Below are 18612 nucleotides of genomic sequence, written 5' to 3'. Positions count from 1 at the left end.
CTCAAAGACCAAACTTTGGTTTAATCCTCAAATCGTCCTTATTTGTTTCATCTGGTGTTTTTGATACGCACTCCTGCTGCTAACAAGAAAAACTTCCACTACAGTATTTCCAGCATTGGTACTGAACGTAAATTGCAACTAGCAGAATGGTCCGACATGAAAATGAATCATAGAGATACTAGTATTTTCCAGGCGTTTGGCGTCATGCTGATTGGTTCTGATCAAACCATGCCTGGTAACTTCACCGTAGCTGCAAATATGTACCTTGGACTGAAAAATCTATTCCAACATTTCCATAGAAAACATTGACATAATATTTAGATAACTGTGATTTCTTTACTCTATGACTGACACTGCCTTATTCATGTTATACAATAAACTAAAGAAACTGCTCTCAAGTCAACTTGAAAGAAAATTTAAGACTCAAATTGAAAAATGACAGCAATTTGGCCTTAAGAAATCAAGTTGTATGAATGAAATAGGAATATTTACACAAGGTGTTTACATTCATATGACTATAAACTTATGCAACCTTTGCTATGCCAACATATGGTTCTTAGAATAGTCATAAGAGAGATTTCTATATTTTACACTCCAGCTGGTCTTTTTTCTTTTCAGTCACTGGCTTCTTAGCTTCTTCAGAACAACGTCTGTGTTCTACTGTAATCCCAAACCACAAATCCCTGTAGGCGCTCGCTGCTGCTGGGCCACCATGATGAGCCTGCAGTCCATGAGGTCCACGATTTTTCTGGGAATCCAGAGCTCTCAATTAAATCTGAAAGTATGCTTGCTGCAGAATATGTAAGATGACAATGGTGCTTCTGAGACTTGTCTGAATGTGGTCTGCTTTGTGTGTGGGTGTCCTGAGAAGACCCAGTTAATATGCTTTAAAGGTATTACTAATCTTAACGGCAATTTAAAAGATGGATATTCTTCACTTTTCTTGTATTGGCTTATAATGATTGAGAGGACATCATTTAAGATATCTTGTTCATCTTGTTTCCTTGAAATCTTGACATAAGCCTGTTTTTTTAGCTCACAAAATGAAATGAATTATTAATAATAAATCAAGCTCACCCTTAGAGAAAGGGTAAGGAGCTCAGACAGAGAAGAGACGCAGCTCCTTTCCGTCGAAAGGAGCCAGTTGAGATGGTTCATCTGATCAGAATGCCTTGTGGACGCCCTCCTTTGGAGGTTTTCCAGCCACGTACAACTGGTAGGAGACCCCAGGGTAGACCCAGAACACGCTGGAGAGATTATATATCTCATCTGTTTTGCCTTGGGATCCCCCAGGAGGTGCAGGAAAATGTTGCAGGGGAGACAGAGGTCTGGACTACCTTGCTTCGCCGTTGCTACCGCGACGTTATGTTGGACTCACACAGATTGGGGGCACTGGCTCAAATACTGGTGCCCTTAGAGAGCACTACTGCAATATTTGAAAGATTTAGTCTAATAGGATCTTTTAAAGATATTTAAACATTATTCGTTTGATCCTTTTGGTCGTGCAGCTCATGGGTTCTTAGGTTAAATATTTGGAGGTCTGTTAAAGAAAAACAAACCTTTGGGTTTTCAGTGTTTAAAGCCTCGCGTTTGGTCAAGGCTTTATGTCTGTCGGTTAATTATAGATTGTGGTTTGGCTTTCTTTTTTTTTTCCTGTATTAGAGAGTTGTTGTAAAGTAAAGTAAAGTACACCATGGTTATTTGACACCTCAACTTTGTTGTCTCCATGGTGAACCTTTTTTTCAACTATTTCTGATTTCTGAGATAGACTAGCGACCTGTCCAAAGGTGAGTTAATTAGGCACTTCAAAAGTGCTTTACATAGAATGCAATGAATAAGACATTCAGCACAAGACAAACTAATTTAAGTAATTAGGGCACGAGCGCCGACAGCGGCCAAGGCCCTATTGAAACTGAAGGAATTATTTTCTGCAAATATATTGGCTTTTTGAAGGGCTTAACATATTCAAAAACTCACCAAAATTGGCGGTCGCATCAAGTCTGGTGAAAATTTACGTATTTTAAGGGTTTCGGGAATAGGCGCACAAAAATGGCTCGCTAGAGCCCCCTACAAAGTTAAAAAAATTGAGCCCCTGCAGTGCGTTTAACGTAGACTCACGAAAGTTGGTACACATATGTCACATGTCAAGATGTACAAAAAACGTGATTGGAATCATACCCTAAACCCAACAGGAAGTCCGCCATTTTGATTTCAAAGTTCGAAATTAGTGCGATTTTGGCCATTTCCACATGTCGTACTTTAACGAACTCCTCCTAGAGATTTCATCCGATGGATTTCAAATTTAGCTTAGGGTACAAGCGGCCGAAATGGGTTTCCTCAGGAGGGTGGCTGGTGTCTCCCTTAGAGATAGGGTGAGAAGCTCAGTCATCCGTGAGGAGCTCGGAGTAGAGCCGCTGCCGAAAGAAGCCAGTTGAGGTGGTTCGGGCATCTGGTAAGGATGCCCCCTGGGCGCCTCCCTAGGGAGGTGTTCCAGGCACGTCCAGCTGGGAGGAGGCCTCGGGGAAGACCCAGGACTAGGTGGAGGGATTATATCTCTAACCTGGCCTGGGAACGCCTTGGGATCCCCCAGTCGGAGCTGGTTAATGTGGCTCGGGAAAGGGAAGTTTGGGGTCCCCTGCTGGAGCTGCTACCCCCGCGACCCGAGACCGGATAAGCGGACGAAGATGGATGGATGGATTTCAAATTTGGTCGGTACCATCTCAACACCTTAAAGATGAAATTTTATTAAAAGAAAAACTTTTCGCCAAACGGTGTGGGCGTGGCGTGGCGGCCATTTTAAGTGTTTAGCGATGAACAAAGAAATTGTCGTATCTGCCCGAAATTTCTCACGATTGACCAGGGTCCAGGTCTGAGGACATCTACAGGCCAATATTTACTTTTGGTCATAGCGCCCCCCGCTGGCAACAGGAAATGCGCCTTATATGACAAACATCATCCGATTTACATGAAACTTATAATGTGTGGTCGACATGTGATACTGAGCCATCCCCTATACTTTAACCACACCCACTTACTCAGGCCACGCCCCTTTTTCATAACATTTGAACCGTTTAAGGTAGAGTCTTGTGTGAGGAGTCATTGAACTCAGCAGAGACTTCCTTCTTCATTGGTGATGATTTGGCCCGCCCCCTATGCTTAAGCCACGCCCCCTTTCATAACATTTGAACCGTTTAAGGTAGACCCTTGTGTGAGGTATCATTGAACTCAGCAGAGACTTCATTCTTCATTGGTGATGGTTTGGCCTGCCCCCTATCTTTAAGCCATGCCCCCTTTCATAAATGCTGACCCATCTATGGTAGAGTCTTGTGTAGTCGGGTGTTTATTAACCCTATGCAGGGCAGGGAGAGCTCTGCACCCCAGATAAATAGATAGATAAATCCTAATGCCATTCGGTTTCTGTGCTCCACTAACGAACCACAATTCTCAGGCGCTGCATCAGCAGGAAGATGTCAAAGGTAGCACTCTCAACTGCGCTAATAGGCCACAGAGGCCAAAGGTAAGGAAAGGTATGCCCCAAGTCATCTTTATGTATCATCAGTTAGCCCAGGATAGAAGCAGTGCAGAGGTGCAGGTATCAGTCTGTCTGGACCCAGATGACTAATGAGTCAATCTACCACCGAAAAGTGGCCGGACGGAAATTTTGATGACTCAAATTTGATGCTTCAACAAAAACATTGACTTTAACAACATGACGATAAAGGAAATGAGAATAGATTGAAATTGATTGAAATGCCAGGGCACAGTGAATTGCTACAGTCTCGGTTAAAATAACAAATAATGATGCATCTGCTGTAAGTAGGCCCCGAACAGCATTCATCCAATAAATAGCTTATCAGCAATTATAGCTTAGCAACCATAACTAGACACAACAGGCCTGTCAATTTTTGGACTTTTCCACATTCTGAAGCAATGTGCATACCGTACTTTGGTTGCGTCCGAAATTCCATACTAACATGCTATTTAGTAGGCTAACAGTATGTGAGATTTTTTAGTATGTCCGAAACCTTAGTATGAAACCATACTATATATATATATAATAGTATGTGAATTGCAAACTATTTCCGGTGAAATATTACAGTATGCAAACACTGGACACTATGCTGGCATAAGTATCCCACAATGCAATGCGGTAGTAATGACAACGTTCATAACAGACAAATGGACAGCAACCAAGGCAGCTCTGTAACGTCAATAACGCTTTAATTTACATTTCTACATATTTAAAATCTATGATTTTGTCAACTGCGACTGTTGGTCTTGTTGCTTACCTTTTTCAGTAATTTAAGCATTATCTGGCGATAGCCCTAGAGCTGAGGTTGGCAACATGTATCCAACCGGCAGGGAGGCGCTCAGGAAGTGACATTGAAAATTACAGCTTAGAGTGTCCAAAAAGATACACACTACTGTTTATTTACACATAAGTATGTTCAACGATAGTACATATTGAGTATGTAGTGCATAGTATGCAATTTGGGATGCAACCTTGGTATCTTAAGAGTTTTAAGGGATTTTTCTTTTTTTTTTTAGCCTTTCCAAAAACAATACAAGGTAAGGAATTAAGGAATGGGTTAAACTACATGTATACTGCTGTAATGTAAATTGCAAACGTTAGCATTAGTGGTTCCAGGGTCCAGCCAATATGTAAGGTATAATTTAGAGGGAGTCGGTGATTATTGCGAATTAAAACCACGACACGGTGATGCAGGTCTTGAATCAGCCTGATGGCTTATTACATGGCTACTTATACAGAGGTTACCTGCCCGCGTCCTGGTTGGGATGGTTAACTTTATCGCTGATGAGCACGGCTTTCTGGCGGAAGCCAGGTCGCCCCGGTGAGTGAGCTAACCATAGAGCTAACTAATGCTCTGTTTGAACTGTTGCCAATAGCGGTGATAGCAATCTCCGTTTCCCCAACCTCTCTCTCCCTTTGATCCACTGATCAGCAGTATAACATCCGTATTAGCACAAATACTGATTTAAAAACGATTTTATTGATTTAAAAATGGTCCGCCAGAGTCTGTGATCAAAACTCCATCCATGGCAACGGCCTGTTATACATAGCAATGGCCTGTTAAAATTAGCAACAGTCACATACAGAAAAAACAGACCGTAGAATGCTGTGATTGACAAATCAGAATCAAGTATTCAACAAAGCTGTGTACTAAGCTACTATATTAGAGTGGGACATTTTTAAAGCCACATTAGCATCTGTTAATTAAACTCCTGGTTCAGACAGACAAATTCACATATATCCTCTATTGTGTACTTGTGTCAATGGTCATATAAAAACTAATGTTACTATTTAACCCACTCACCCACAGTAAGAAGAGGCTTTAAGACAACTTTTAGCTTGACAGCAGAAAAAGAAAAGTGCTTATCTGTGAGAAAAGCTGCAGATACCGTCTCACTGTCTTTTTTTCTCAGTCTGAGCACTTATATAATTTGAGGGTGAATGAGAGTTTGGCTTTAGACCCTAACCTTGATGATTGCACTTTTGAACTCTAAAAAAAATAGAAATAAGAAAAAGTGCCAGACCTCAGTAATGGGCTATGCTCTTAACAGTGGGTGCAGTGTATGTCTGTAAGATGAGCCGTGGAAGTGTTTTGATCAGTCCATTTGTTGGTGATGCATGATTTTTTTTAAATCACTCCCTTGATTTAATCCTGTGAATGATGTGTCTTTAATAACTTAATAATAATAACGATAACTTTTATTTATATAGCGCCTTTCATGAAACCCAAGGACACTTTACAGAATTACTGTGGCTAAGCTAAAGGGAGGTTGTAGGCTGTGGTAAACAGGTGGTGTTTCAGGAGTTTTTTTTTTTAAATGTCCAGGGATGTAGCATTTTGAATATCTGCAGGGAGGGTGTTCCAGAGGGATGGGGCTGCAACACTAAAGGCTCTGTCTCCGAAGGTACAGAGTCTGGTGTGGGGAATGGAGAGCAGGCCAGCGTCTGAGGACCGCAGGTTTCGGGGTGGGGTGTATGGGTGGAGGAGGTCGGAGAGGTACTTTGGGGCCAGGGCATGGAGGGATTTGTAGGTGAGAAGGAGGATTTTATATGTGATGCGAGATTTAATTGGCTTAATTGTCTTTGACAGGTGTGATAGCTAACTGTGTGGCCTAAGGTGTACAGAGTGCATTTTATTGCACAAGCTCAACAGTTATTTCCCTTATGTTTGAGGTATCATCAGGGAAATGGACAGTACTGGCATCTATACGTATTATTAACGTAGATAGAAAATTAAAAATGGTGGCCGGGTTGGCCCAGTGAGTAGAGCAGCCGCACATAAACATAGAGGTTTATGCCTCGAAGCAGCGGTCCATGGTTTGAATCTGACCTGTGACGATTTCCTGCATGTCTTCACCCTCTCTTTCCCTTTTCTCACCTAGCTGTCAAAAAAGAAATATCTTAAAAAAAAAGAAATTGCAGCACGATAATGGTAAAATGACAGTTTTGCACAAGCATCAGCGAAACACACAAGCAGATAGAGGAGTATTCATGCTGAGTAGTTGTAAGTCAGATAATTAGGTCTGCGGAAGAGAATGTTTTTTGTGGTTCGATACGAGGCTTGTCTCTCAGCAGTGTTGCCACCAAATAATTTCTTGTCTAATCTGAGGAAACATCTTCCTCATCTGAAGGCAAATGTATGGTTTCTGTGACTGTGCAGCTTTTGTTTCATTTACCTTAGGGTAACTGCAGCAGCAGCACACTTCATCAAATGAGGATGAATGGCCCAGGATAAACTATTAAATATTAAAAAAAAAATAACCCGCACTGAACTAAAGTATTTTTTGAGCTTTGCCTTGCCAGACAGGTTCACCTTAAACCTAAACATTGGTTGTATTCAAAATGGCTTCTTTTTTTCTTTGTTTTTTTACATTTTCACAGATAATCGAATTCCATTTTGCAGTACTCTGTTCAATAGTTCACTCCACTCAGAGTATAAATTGAATATTGGGTATATTTTGTGTGGACACAGATCTTTACAAATCTACTTAATACATGCTCAAGTAGCATTTTCTGTATTCATACTAAATTAGTTGGGTGCCGTGGAATAAAAAGTCATTTTTTATAGGAAAGCTTCCAGCTTAGTATTACTCAGGGTGCTATCTATCTTCATGCTGAGGTGGATATCAATTAGGTGAGCCAACCATGTAACTGATTTCCACTCTGTTACCTTTAGCTGATATTTGTGATGTTCAGACAGCGCTACTGTTGCCTGTCTTTTTCTGCTCCCTTGTGTCAACACCTCCACACGTACATGAACTTTATTACAATCATGGGAGTAAATATGATCTATGTAATCCATTTAAGCCACATGAGCCGCTGCTCATTGTGATTTCATTAAGTTACGCTGCACGTGGCGCAAGATGGACACCAGGTCATTACCCAGTCACTATTACACCACCATTACAATAAAATCAGATATGAGAACAAATTACATTTTTGTCCAATCTAAATGACTGTCGGATCTGCAATAACTGCTGCCTGACCAGCCATTCCTCTCACGTAACAGGAAAAGGTTGTATGCACCTCTTGCTCTTGGCAATTTGAATAATTCACTCAGATGTGTGGATGCGATTGGTGCTGCGACCTGTGTCTGTGCGGTCTACCTCACTGTATGCAGCGAAGAGATAAGAATGTGAATCACAGACAAGAAATACCTCAGGGAGGCTTGAAGAGCGGAGCAGAGGGGGGCAACCCAGGGTCAACTACCTGCCCAAGAATGACAACTCATGCCAAGGAGATGTGGGAGACTTACAAGATAAGTCTGGTTTTTTGATAGGTTGAGTTTTGTGAATATTGATAAGTCTGGATTTGAGGGTTTTATGTCCCTATCTGACTCTACACGTTGAAAAGAAAATGAACCCAATCCTAACATGTGCCATAACAAATCTAAGTTCAGAATGGAGTGAGAGCAAATCACAGAAATGTCAGAGAACAAGTCAGAAGTAGAAATGCTTTGCGTGTTTCCTTTCTTAGTCGATACATCAATGGGCTGAATTGTTTCATTCCAAGTGTTTTTATTAAATTCAGTCGAGTACATTCATGGCTTAGTCTGTGATATAAATATCAGCAGTTGCTTAATTTGGATCACATTATGTGAAATTAGCCAAATATCTCATTTCTTAGCTGTGTTTTGTGCAACAGCTGTTGTTTCAACTTTTCTAACTTATAGTACTGATTATATTTTATCCCCAGACCACCACATGTTCCTATCTTTTTAATAAAAACCATATTGATGTTAGATGGAATTTTATATTTGGGGGGGGGCATCACAGCTCATGCTATTTTATAGCTAAAGCAGGGTCATGATTTTTGCTGGATGCTGGTAAGATTTGTTTTATCTAACAGTATAAACTGTGAGTATCTTTATATTCCCTGTAACGTTGTAATCCAGAAAATTAGGTTGAATGAAGTGGACAAGCAACTGCAGCAACACAATGCCAACATCAGTGTGTTTTTCCACTGATAACCATGATAGAGGAAAACGTTTTCTGTAAAAGATCATAGTTTTGATGTCAAGACACCTCATGCTCTGCATGCATACTGTGTTGCAATGAAATTCCTACAGAAAGATAAGTGTAAGTCTGTTCACTTGGATGTCATCCATAAAGGCAGTGGTCCATAGAGACAGGAAAATAAATTCTGACTAGAAGATGGAGTGTTGAATGTACCCTTTTTTTATCCTCTCTCTCCGCTCTCGTTAATATTCCGTCAACTAAAGCTGTGAAGGGTTACTCATGGAAATAAAAGAGGCAGAAAGGGAGGTAATTTTACCTGCAGCCTGCACGTCCAATAATTTGTTTTGTGGTCCTTCTGGGTTCTCACGTACTCTAAAGGCAGCACAGCTCAATGCTTCAAGGTTAACGCTGAAGTGCTGTTTTCATCCACACATTCCTGGAAAAGCAGAGTGCCTCAGTCACTAAAAGCTCCTGTCTCTGTCTGCTGCTCTGTATGTGTGTGCGTGCATGTGCGTTCAAATGAGTGTGTGCACACGCGTGCCTTTTCTTCCTGCCTACAGACAAAAGGCCCCTCTGTTCCCTGAAGTGGAAAAAGGAATGTTATTTCACCACAAACTGTGAATACAAACACAGGCAGTCTCTGTTTAGCCCTGGCATCAGGCTAGGTTAGGCTAAATCTCAGTCATGCTATCATAGAAGCTTACCTTAAAGGACCTCTGCACAGTATGTGTGATTGTCCTCTGATATGATGATATATCTTCACTCTCTCTTAAATCATCTGCAGTATGTCATCCTGATGAAATGACTGAACAGTTTCCTGCATGTTGTTACCACCAGAGATGAAACTGACAAGATTACAGGGAGGAGGAAAGCCTCTTACACTGACCGACAGTAAACATCAAGGCAAACCTGAGATGTGTGGAATTGCTGTCACACCTTAAAAACAGCAGGTCTACCTGACATGACAACTTTGAAATCATATCCATGTGAGAAGTTGCTGCTGGAAGTTGTTTGATCCTTACTGAAAAGAAGAAAAAACTCAGCAGTGGGAGTTACCTTGATGCTATCAACGACAGGGAGTCTGGAAATTCTAGCATTATAACGATGACTAATATAGCATTATTTTTTCTTTTCCGTGCATCTTTTGTTTACCCTGCACACATCATGATGGTTTCTGGTCTTTGAATGGAAGTACTCAAATGTTCCAATCCCACTTATGACAAGCAGTTTTTTGAAATGTTGTTCACTTGGCCTGCGATTCCACACTTTTCAGTTACAGAGCATTGAGCAAATTAGTTTGCTGCCTGTCATCTCACCTATCAGAGAAATATAGGAGGTAGGTAGGCCCTGTGTCAGTGATGTTGTATGTGACAGTTTGACAGCTGCAAACGCTATTACCAGTGCCAGTTTTCCTTCAATCTGTGCTGTTATCCTCCAGCTTCTTTGGATAATGTTTTTCTTACCACAGTCCATCATGTACTTTGCATTGATTATGTTTCTGCTTAAACAAGACAAAAGGAAGACGTATTGGTTAATAAGCTTATTGTTTCAGGGGAATTCATCTTTGGCAAAATCTTACTTTGACAAACAATTCTAAACTCAAAGTCCCCTTACTGGCATTTCTGAAGCTTTCGACTGTTATTAAGTGACCAAAGTTCCACACTTATGGTACGTGTCTACAGGCACATCCATTTCCACGCTTCCCAGTCATTGTCTATGGAAGCAGTCATGCAATTCATTCTGCGCTGTGGTGAGTTTCGAGAGACGGGGTGACGCATTGCTTGCTCCTTATTTGCATAAAGTTGAGATCTAGACTACTTTATGCAGCGGCGTCCAGCCTCTCGAAACTCCCAGAAATCTTTTAAACTAACTGTTGTCAATCTAAAAGACAGATTCACCAACTGCAGAAACTCATTTCAATGAACTATTTTTTGTAATATAAGAGAAAGTTTCGATGAGCCGCCATGTTGGTTTGGTTTGAAACCCAGAAGCAGACAGTCCAGAGTGAAAGTGTTCATCCAGATCATGGAAGAGAAATTGACAAATGTTGTGTCAGGATACAGGCACGCCCATGAGGCGTCCAGTGCAGGGAAGTAGCGCGATCCTCACGTCCAAAACAGCCCCTGTGGACACGTACCATTAGGCCATGTGATGACACAACCAACCTATATCCATAACAACTGAGCACTCTCCATTCACTAAGGAAGACCATGAGATACTGTTAAAAGCTTTAGAAAATGCTAGTAAGTGGATTTTTTTGTCAACTACTGTTGTACTAAATGAAATTTCATGCTGTATAATGTCAATATTGTGCCTTTTATTTATTGAGGTCAACACAAAAAATTAAGCTTCATACTTAACATACCAAATCATGTCCTTGGTTTTTATTCAATACGAATCTGCCTGATATTTCACTGGTCTGTCAGCAAGCAGTGTTGATCATACAAACAATTTCAGATAAACTATAACTGCAGGGAAAGAATGGCTGAATCGACTAATGGTGAACATCAGACCAGTGGGGATAATCAACTTATTGCTTCAGTAATTGTTTAGACATACACGCCAATGATTTTCTTGATCAAGTGTAAAGATTAGCTGCTTTTCTCTGTTTCTATATCATTGTGAACAGAATATCTTTGGGTTTTGGATTGTTGGTCAGACAAAAGAAGGTATTTAATTCATTAGACTAACAGACATTACCATATGGTATTGATTTTCCAGAAAATGTACCAACAATTTAAACTTAATCAGGATATATATGCCTACTGCATCGATATTGTCCTAAGATATTGAACCATATCACCCACAGCTAATACAGTATATTGATTTTACAACATCCAACTAATATTGTGACACTGATTTCACATGCACATTCTTCTTTTTAGTGTTGTTAAAGGTAGTTGCAAGAATAATCTAAACTGACATAGTTTGCCACTTTGTAAAAAAGGAACCAAAGTTTAGAAAAAATCTAATTTTCCGACATTATTCCATTAAAAGATTTCATTATCTTCATACTCAGTGCCATTTTATCAATCATTTTGTGACATATTTATACAGACTTATCTGTCGACATTCCATGTTAAATTCTTTCTATTATACTTAACTTTTGTTAAACCAGTTCTACCTATAGAGGACCTTGCTCCCACATAGCAACGTGTATCTCTCCTGGTTATTACTACGTGTGCATCACTGCTGCTTGATGCACTTGATGCACTCGAGACACACTGTGAACAAGTTGTGTGTGAAATGTCACTTTAAGTCAGCAAAATAATAAACTTTCATTGGCAACATTACATCGCTTGAGCTTCACTGGGTGGAGATATACTGTACGTAGAAGTATTACAAAGACACATTCTTTGTTCATCTGTCACTGAGTTAGAGGTGTCTTTGACAGTCGGAGGTGTTAGAAAGTTAACAATAAAAACATCTTAATTACAAAATGAAAGCTTGTCTGCTTACAATACAAGTCTTACAAAGTGAATTTTTAATCATTATAACAGAACAATTTTTCTGTCACCAAAAAATAAATTTTCACATTTGCCAGTTGTGTTAGGCCAGTGTAACGCTTGAAAAAGGTGCCAGAACGTGACTTTAAATTATGAATATTCATGTCTCACCTTAATTACTAATTATCAAGCTTTCACTTTCAATTGTGGGAAATTCTTTTTTTTAATCTCACAAAATTTTCCTCAGGCAGATAAATCAAACCGTATTTGTAACTTCTTTATACATTGCAAGTAATTTACAGAATGCATTTTGTAGTTTTATTATTACTGCAGTTGAATAATGATCACGTGATCTGATACTGCTTAAACCTGCTTGTCTATTTTTAGCTACTCTACTCTAGAATGGAAAGTCTGTGGGTTGGTCAGTTGGTCGGTCCACCACTTTTTTCAAGTTTGTACAAACAATCATGCATGGATCCTTGTCACTTTTATAATTCCCTGACTTTTCATAGTGCCACCAGCAGGTCAATGTTTTCACTCATCCCGTGAAATATCTCAACATCGACCACATGGATTGACTTTTATACGCGCATTCATGGTCCCTAGAAGATGCATCTTAATGACTTTGGTGATCCCTATCCCCACTATGAGGTTCACATTTGTGGTTTTAAGTGAAATCGACTATTACTATTACTATCGACTAGCAACTATTGGATGAATTTCCATAAAATTTGGAACTGACATTTATGTTTCCCACAGGATGAATTATATAAACATTTTACATAGCACCATCAGGTCAACATTTTAAATTATCTACTTAGTTTATGTCCAAATTCCTTCAAAACGACATTCCCATCAGACTATGTTGTATGTGTTTAGTGCGGATTAACCAATGTTAGCAGTTTTTTCCTGAATAAGTTTACAATTTGTTCTAGTTCCCCTTCACAATGCCATCAGAGCCTGCAGAGTAACCAGCACTAAATTGTTATTGGCAAAGCAGGTAGACAACATATTTTCTTCATATGTCAACAGTCAGGTCTTTGAGTCTCTGGTGGCATGTTGTCCAATGTTTCCACAGTTGGACCAAACTGGATCATCATAAACACTTTTAGACTAGTTATATGCAGCAATCCTCGGTTTTATTCCTTATACCATGTGTTTTTCTCATTGTATGCCCAGGAAGTGACATTGGTCAGGGGGCTACCTCTAGCCAATTAAATAAAAATCCATGAAACACACACACACACACACACACACACACACACACACAAAAAAAAAACACTATCTAATCATGCTATATATCATGCATTATTAAGCAGGGGTTTGAATAAAACATAAAGGTTAGTGTTTCCCAAATTATTCTCCGAGGAAAAGGGAGAAAACTGTGAACATATCTGTATGGTGCGGCCCTGCAGTTGAATTAATGGGACGTAGGATATAATGTTGTACTTTAAATAGTAAACTAAGTTATTTAGTGGTCATCTGCTACATACACATAACATATTAAATCAATGTTTGATTCCTATTCCATAATGTCTGCACAGGTCACTATTTAACATTGGTATTTCTTCTTAACTATGACTCAGGATTTGGAAACATTTTAATTAAAGCCCCCATTGGTATCTAAGTAAAATATTGTGTTAGAAATTGCTCTTTCCATTAACCATGGGGTAAGATAAAGGCAGTGGGAAACAGCAGAGGACAGAGGCTAATACTACCTCCAGGAAATATAGTTGTTTCACAGTTTAACAGAGATTTACCATCCAATGATTAGGCTCCCCAGAGATAGGACCACCCTTTTTGTAAGACACAAAATGACATTATATAGAGCTCTCATCAATAAGTCATTGGAGGTCAGCTTAGTGTTTGTTAGTGGAAAACTGGTGTCTAATTAAGTAAGGAGAGTCCAAGTATTGGCTGTTTAAGGTGGTAAGGAAAACAAATGATGTGTGAAGGACACTGTGAGGAACATCACAGATGTGGGAAGAAAAAAACATGTATCCGTACTTGAACTGGCTTTAAAAATTCATGGGAGGCTGTTCACTCCACCGTAATTGAATTCTTTTTTGTTTGACATTGACTCTTTTTTTCAGCCAAACCCAGGCATGAATTTAAGAAATAGCAAAAGAATGTGAAGGCAAAAATTGCACGAAAAAGCAATTACTCTATGTGAATGACACATTAGTAGTTAGTCTTTTCTAATGCAATATTCACGAAATGTTTTCTCTGTTATGTTTGTGGGCGCATGTGAAAACGCTACAATGAAAATTACATTAACAATAGAACAACTCAGTCACAGCACAACTGTGTTGTTTTTTAACCTTGGTGAAAGTATGTTAACATTGATGCCTGGTCAGCCAAGCAGAACCACTGTTAAGTCCCATTGTCAGTTGGTTCAGTCATTGCTATCCTGGAAATACAGACATGCCCAGCTTGAACAAAGATCCATCCACTCTGGCAGGAGCCAAATAGCTGCTCTGTAGACAGAGTTGAATTTCAATATGTGCAAAACATATCACAGTTGACACAGGCAAATTGAAAGCATAGGTAGTAGTGCATAAGCGACACTGTATCCAGCTGGGGTAATCCAAACAATCCCCCAACAATCCCCCCCCCCCAGCTCAGGAGTATAGAAGAAATCTCATAAATGAATGATGCAATGTGCCCTCTGGCGGCCATGTTGGAGGTCCTCTGCTTTTGGCAACAACAACTGAGAACAGCTGATCCCATTTGTAAGCTTATGATTTGGCTGCGTCAACAATATGGAATAGACCTGGCTAATTCTTGTGATGTTTCTAGTTGAGGACTGATAATTAAATTACTACGCCATCTGTAATATTGTCCCCCTGCTGCACCCCAATGATAAGATGGGTCTGGACTAACTTTCGAAAATGCATTTATGAAGAACGTTTATGCCTTAAGCAATCCTATTGTTATTATGGTGGCATGATGGGGTTGATGTTTTTAGTCACAATATGAAAACATTCATGCATCATTAAAATGTAATATAATTAGGCTAATAATTAAGAAACATAGTACTGAGGGTGTGTATCATCTTTTGGGGGTATAGAGGAAGTAATTTGCTACTCACTGAACTCTAAAATGGCATGAATTCTGGAATGCTGTTTTCTTTTCTTTTTTTTCTTATCTATTTTCTTAACTTTTCTGTTATGCTTTGACTGAAAGAGTCTTGAGTCTTGAAGCACCTCTGCTGTACAACTACAGCACTTGCTTCCCCACACACACACTCTCTCTGTTGGAGAAGAGTGTGCTAGTTTATTATTCAATTACTTTGAGTATAATTATGTCTGCTTAAGAGGTTATGTTTCTATGCCTCCGTGTTGGGGATAACCATCTCTCCGTCCATCTGTCCCATGCTTGTGTACGCGATATCTCAGGAATGCCTTAAGCAAATTTCTTTAAGTTCGGCACAAAGGTCACCATATTTCACATTTGGTCAGATAGTGAATTGGTATTACAGTTTTTAGGAGTTAGGAGAAATGGCTGCTAGTTACAATATGTAGCAACCATGTTGAGCAGACAACCTCTGCAGATTTAGTTGCTCCAGAATCAGCACCATGGGCAGCGCTCTGGATCGTGCTTTTTTTCTCTTGTAGGTGCTGCTGCATTTCCCCCCTTGGCATTCCACTCATAGTAAAATGAGCAGATGGAGATGGTAATAAACAAGTTTCCATCCAAATTTAGCCCAGAATATAACTGAATTTCCAGAAGATTTGCGATTTGCAAAGAAAATCTTAGCGTTATGTGAATAGTAGGAGTTGCCTGCATCAAAATAAACAGTTGGTGGTGCTAATTCTCCAATTGGGTGTCATTAAATCTTTGCAGAAGAAGAGGGCACAATGAGATGATGTTAGAAGAACACCAGTCAAATCTACACCGATGGAAACCATGTGGAAAACGGGATTTTTTTTTTGTGTATTTGTTTGTTGTTTTGTATAATTTGAGGAACTTTATAGTCTCATTTACTCTACACATATCTAATAATTCCGGCAGTTGAGTCGAATATACGAGTTTGTAGTACTGAACGGCCTCAGCAGCGAGCACATAAAGCTATGGTAAGCCCTGAGGGAAAAAATGTGTGTCAGTCAGTCAGCACTGGCACTGCTTAAAGCAAATTAAACTTTGTCCACACAGTACTTAGATTACAAGTACCTTTCACTGAAGAACCAAATGTCCAGGAAGGGGAGTCAGACCTTACTCGTGCATTATTATTTCAACAAAAGAGAAGTACATTATAACAAGTCCTGGCCTCACTGTTAGTCTATCAAGAATGTGTGGACCTGGCATTCAGCAGGGCAGCTCTGGATCTTCAGAAGTAGACATATTGTCTAAAAAGATCCTCTGCTCTCCTCTGCAGCAAGTACCCACACATCGTGGTTCTGCTCTGTCAGGTAACCCATCTGACATTCAAATAGAGACTTCCGTGTGAACCAGACCTGCAGGGTTTTTGCAAGTGCATTGATCCCACAAGAGCTGGGATTTCCAAGTAGATGGATTGGATTCAGCCAGGCAGTGGTTTTTCCTGATTACCCCCTCCATCTGCTCATTTAACTAAGAGCAGAAGGCCAAGGAGAAAAATCCAGCTGCACTTACGGTACAAGAGAATCATAAGTCCGGAAATTTGTAAAGAACCGAGGGCCAACTCAGAGGTGACATCCTGTGGAACCTCATGCAAGAGTCGATCATTAAGGCTGCTGCATCAATAACAAAACGTCTATCTTTGGAGAAGCTATCCACAATGACCACCATGGCTGACAAGAGAATACCAGAAATGCAAGTACAAAGCAATGTAGGACCAACCCATCATTCCCTCAGCCTGAGGAAAGCTCCATCTGTGCTATGTGAAGGCATGGTATGTTTCTAGTTCCCAGTGACAGGTCGGGATCTCAGTAAGTGCATTAATGGGAACGGCAATAAGCTTCCCACTGAACCACTGGTAGAAACTGGTGAACCCCATTAAGCACTAATCCAATTTTACAGCATTGGATTCGGGGAATCAAAGACTAAAGTCACCTTTTCTGGCTTCACACACATCCAGGAGGCCATGAGGATATATCACAAGAAGACGACACAGGAAATTATTTCAACCACTTTGGCTCAGGGAGTAGTTTTTTTTTCAAAAGTCTTTTTAGCACTGGACTTATGCTTAACATGCTTGTGCTTGTTCTGGGAATATGCCCGGATGATGTCCATGAACGCATATACTAACTTTGGCATTTGCCATGCTGGAGAAAAGCACCAAGTATTCACAGTGACAACAGGAGCGATGTGTCTCTCCCCCAATGTGCACAAGATTACACATCCAGAGGAGTTGTGTTGACCAGTCTTGATGAATAGTGGCTCCCTGGAGATGCTCTAATGCAAACACCAAGAGTGGGAGAAGACATTGATTTTTAATATAATGCAGGGGCTAATAGTCAATACAGTGATGGATGTTGCTTTCGTTTATGCCCAGAAAGTAAGGTAGCCAGCAGCTTTTTTGATATGTTCTCAATAACAGCTATCTTTATGGTGGAGACAGGATGATAGTGTAGTCACAGGGAGGGTGCAGAAGGCGAGAAGTCACCCATTACTTACTGAAGACCTCATGTGCTTCTTCATGCCACGCTGGTCCAGCTTACAGCCTTGGACCGGAGAGTGGACCATGGGTGGCCTCCTGGACATAGAGGGTGACTGACACAATGGACACTCCCGCAGCTGCCCAAATGTCTATAAAGCCATAAATATCCCCAGACCAGGAGACACCCAGGGGAACGAACCAGATGAAATGATACGTCCTTCTGGTGACAACCCTCCAGGATCAGGATACGTGCGATAGCAACGAGATTAACTTTAACTGACACCAATGGACATTTATCAAGGGTAGTGACCTTAATGGCTCCCTCCAGAAAGCAGAGGTGAATTCCCCACTCCCCACTCAGGTATACAGTGGATACACCATAGTATAAAGGAGACTTGAACCACACCAACTTATTAAGTAAATATAACATTATAAAGTACATCATCAATAGCTGCCCAACCAAAACCACCAGCAACCCCCTGATAAAATCACAGTTTCATGTTTAAATTAGGAATAATTTAGGTTATATTGTATAAGTTTCATTTGATGGTTAATGTTAAAGGGTATATATTTTGTTTTGCAAAAATCCACAGCATGCCACTATGTAATACATAGTGAATATATGCTGTTCTACATGTACATTTTTCATATAAGATTGAGAAACATTGCAGAAACTGTAAACAATATGCTAACATGTTTCCCCCATGCTGACTGTGAAGATTGCCTTTTAGCTAGGGGGAAGCTTTTATACTCTAGAGCAAATCTCATAGAAACTTTCCATCATAACCCCTTATTCAAAAAACAAAGTGTTACACAATTGAAACCAATATTTCAGTGATTTGAATAAATTCCTCTGCTGGAAGTCCTCAGATTGTTTTATTACTTGAGAATCTTCAAATACTTGTGAGGGGTAAAATGAGCACAGTGAAATCCTGGGAGGAATGACTGTCGACAGCCTGTCAAGTAAAAAACGTATCTTCAGAGCGAGACAATACCTCAAACAATGCAGTCAGACTCATCAGACGCATTAGCAAGCCGCTAATGAAAGATGTGATCTATACAGAAATATGAATAAGCATGGAGATGCCACAGTGC

This window comes from Sander lucioperca, chromosome 22, assembly GCF_008315115.2.
Source record: "Sander lucioperca isolate FBNREF2018 chromosome 22, SLUC_FBN_1.2, whole genome shotgun sequence".
Lineage (NCBI taxonomy): Eukaryota > Metazoa > Chordata > Actinopteri > Perciformes > Percidae > Sander > Sander lucioperca.
Note: the sequence above shows the minus strand (reverse complement) of the source record.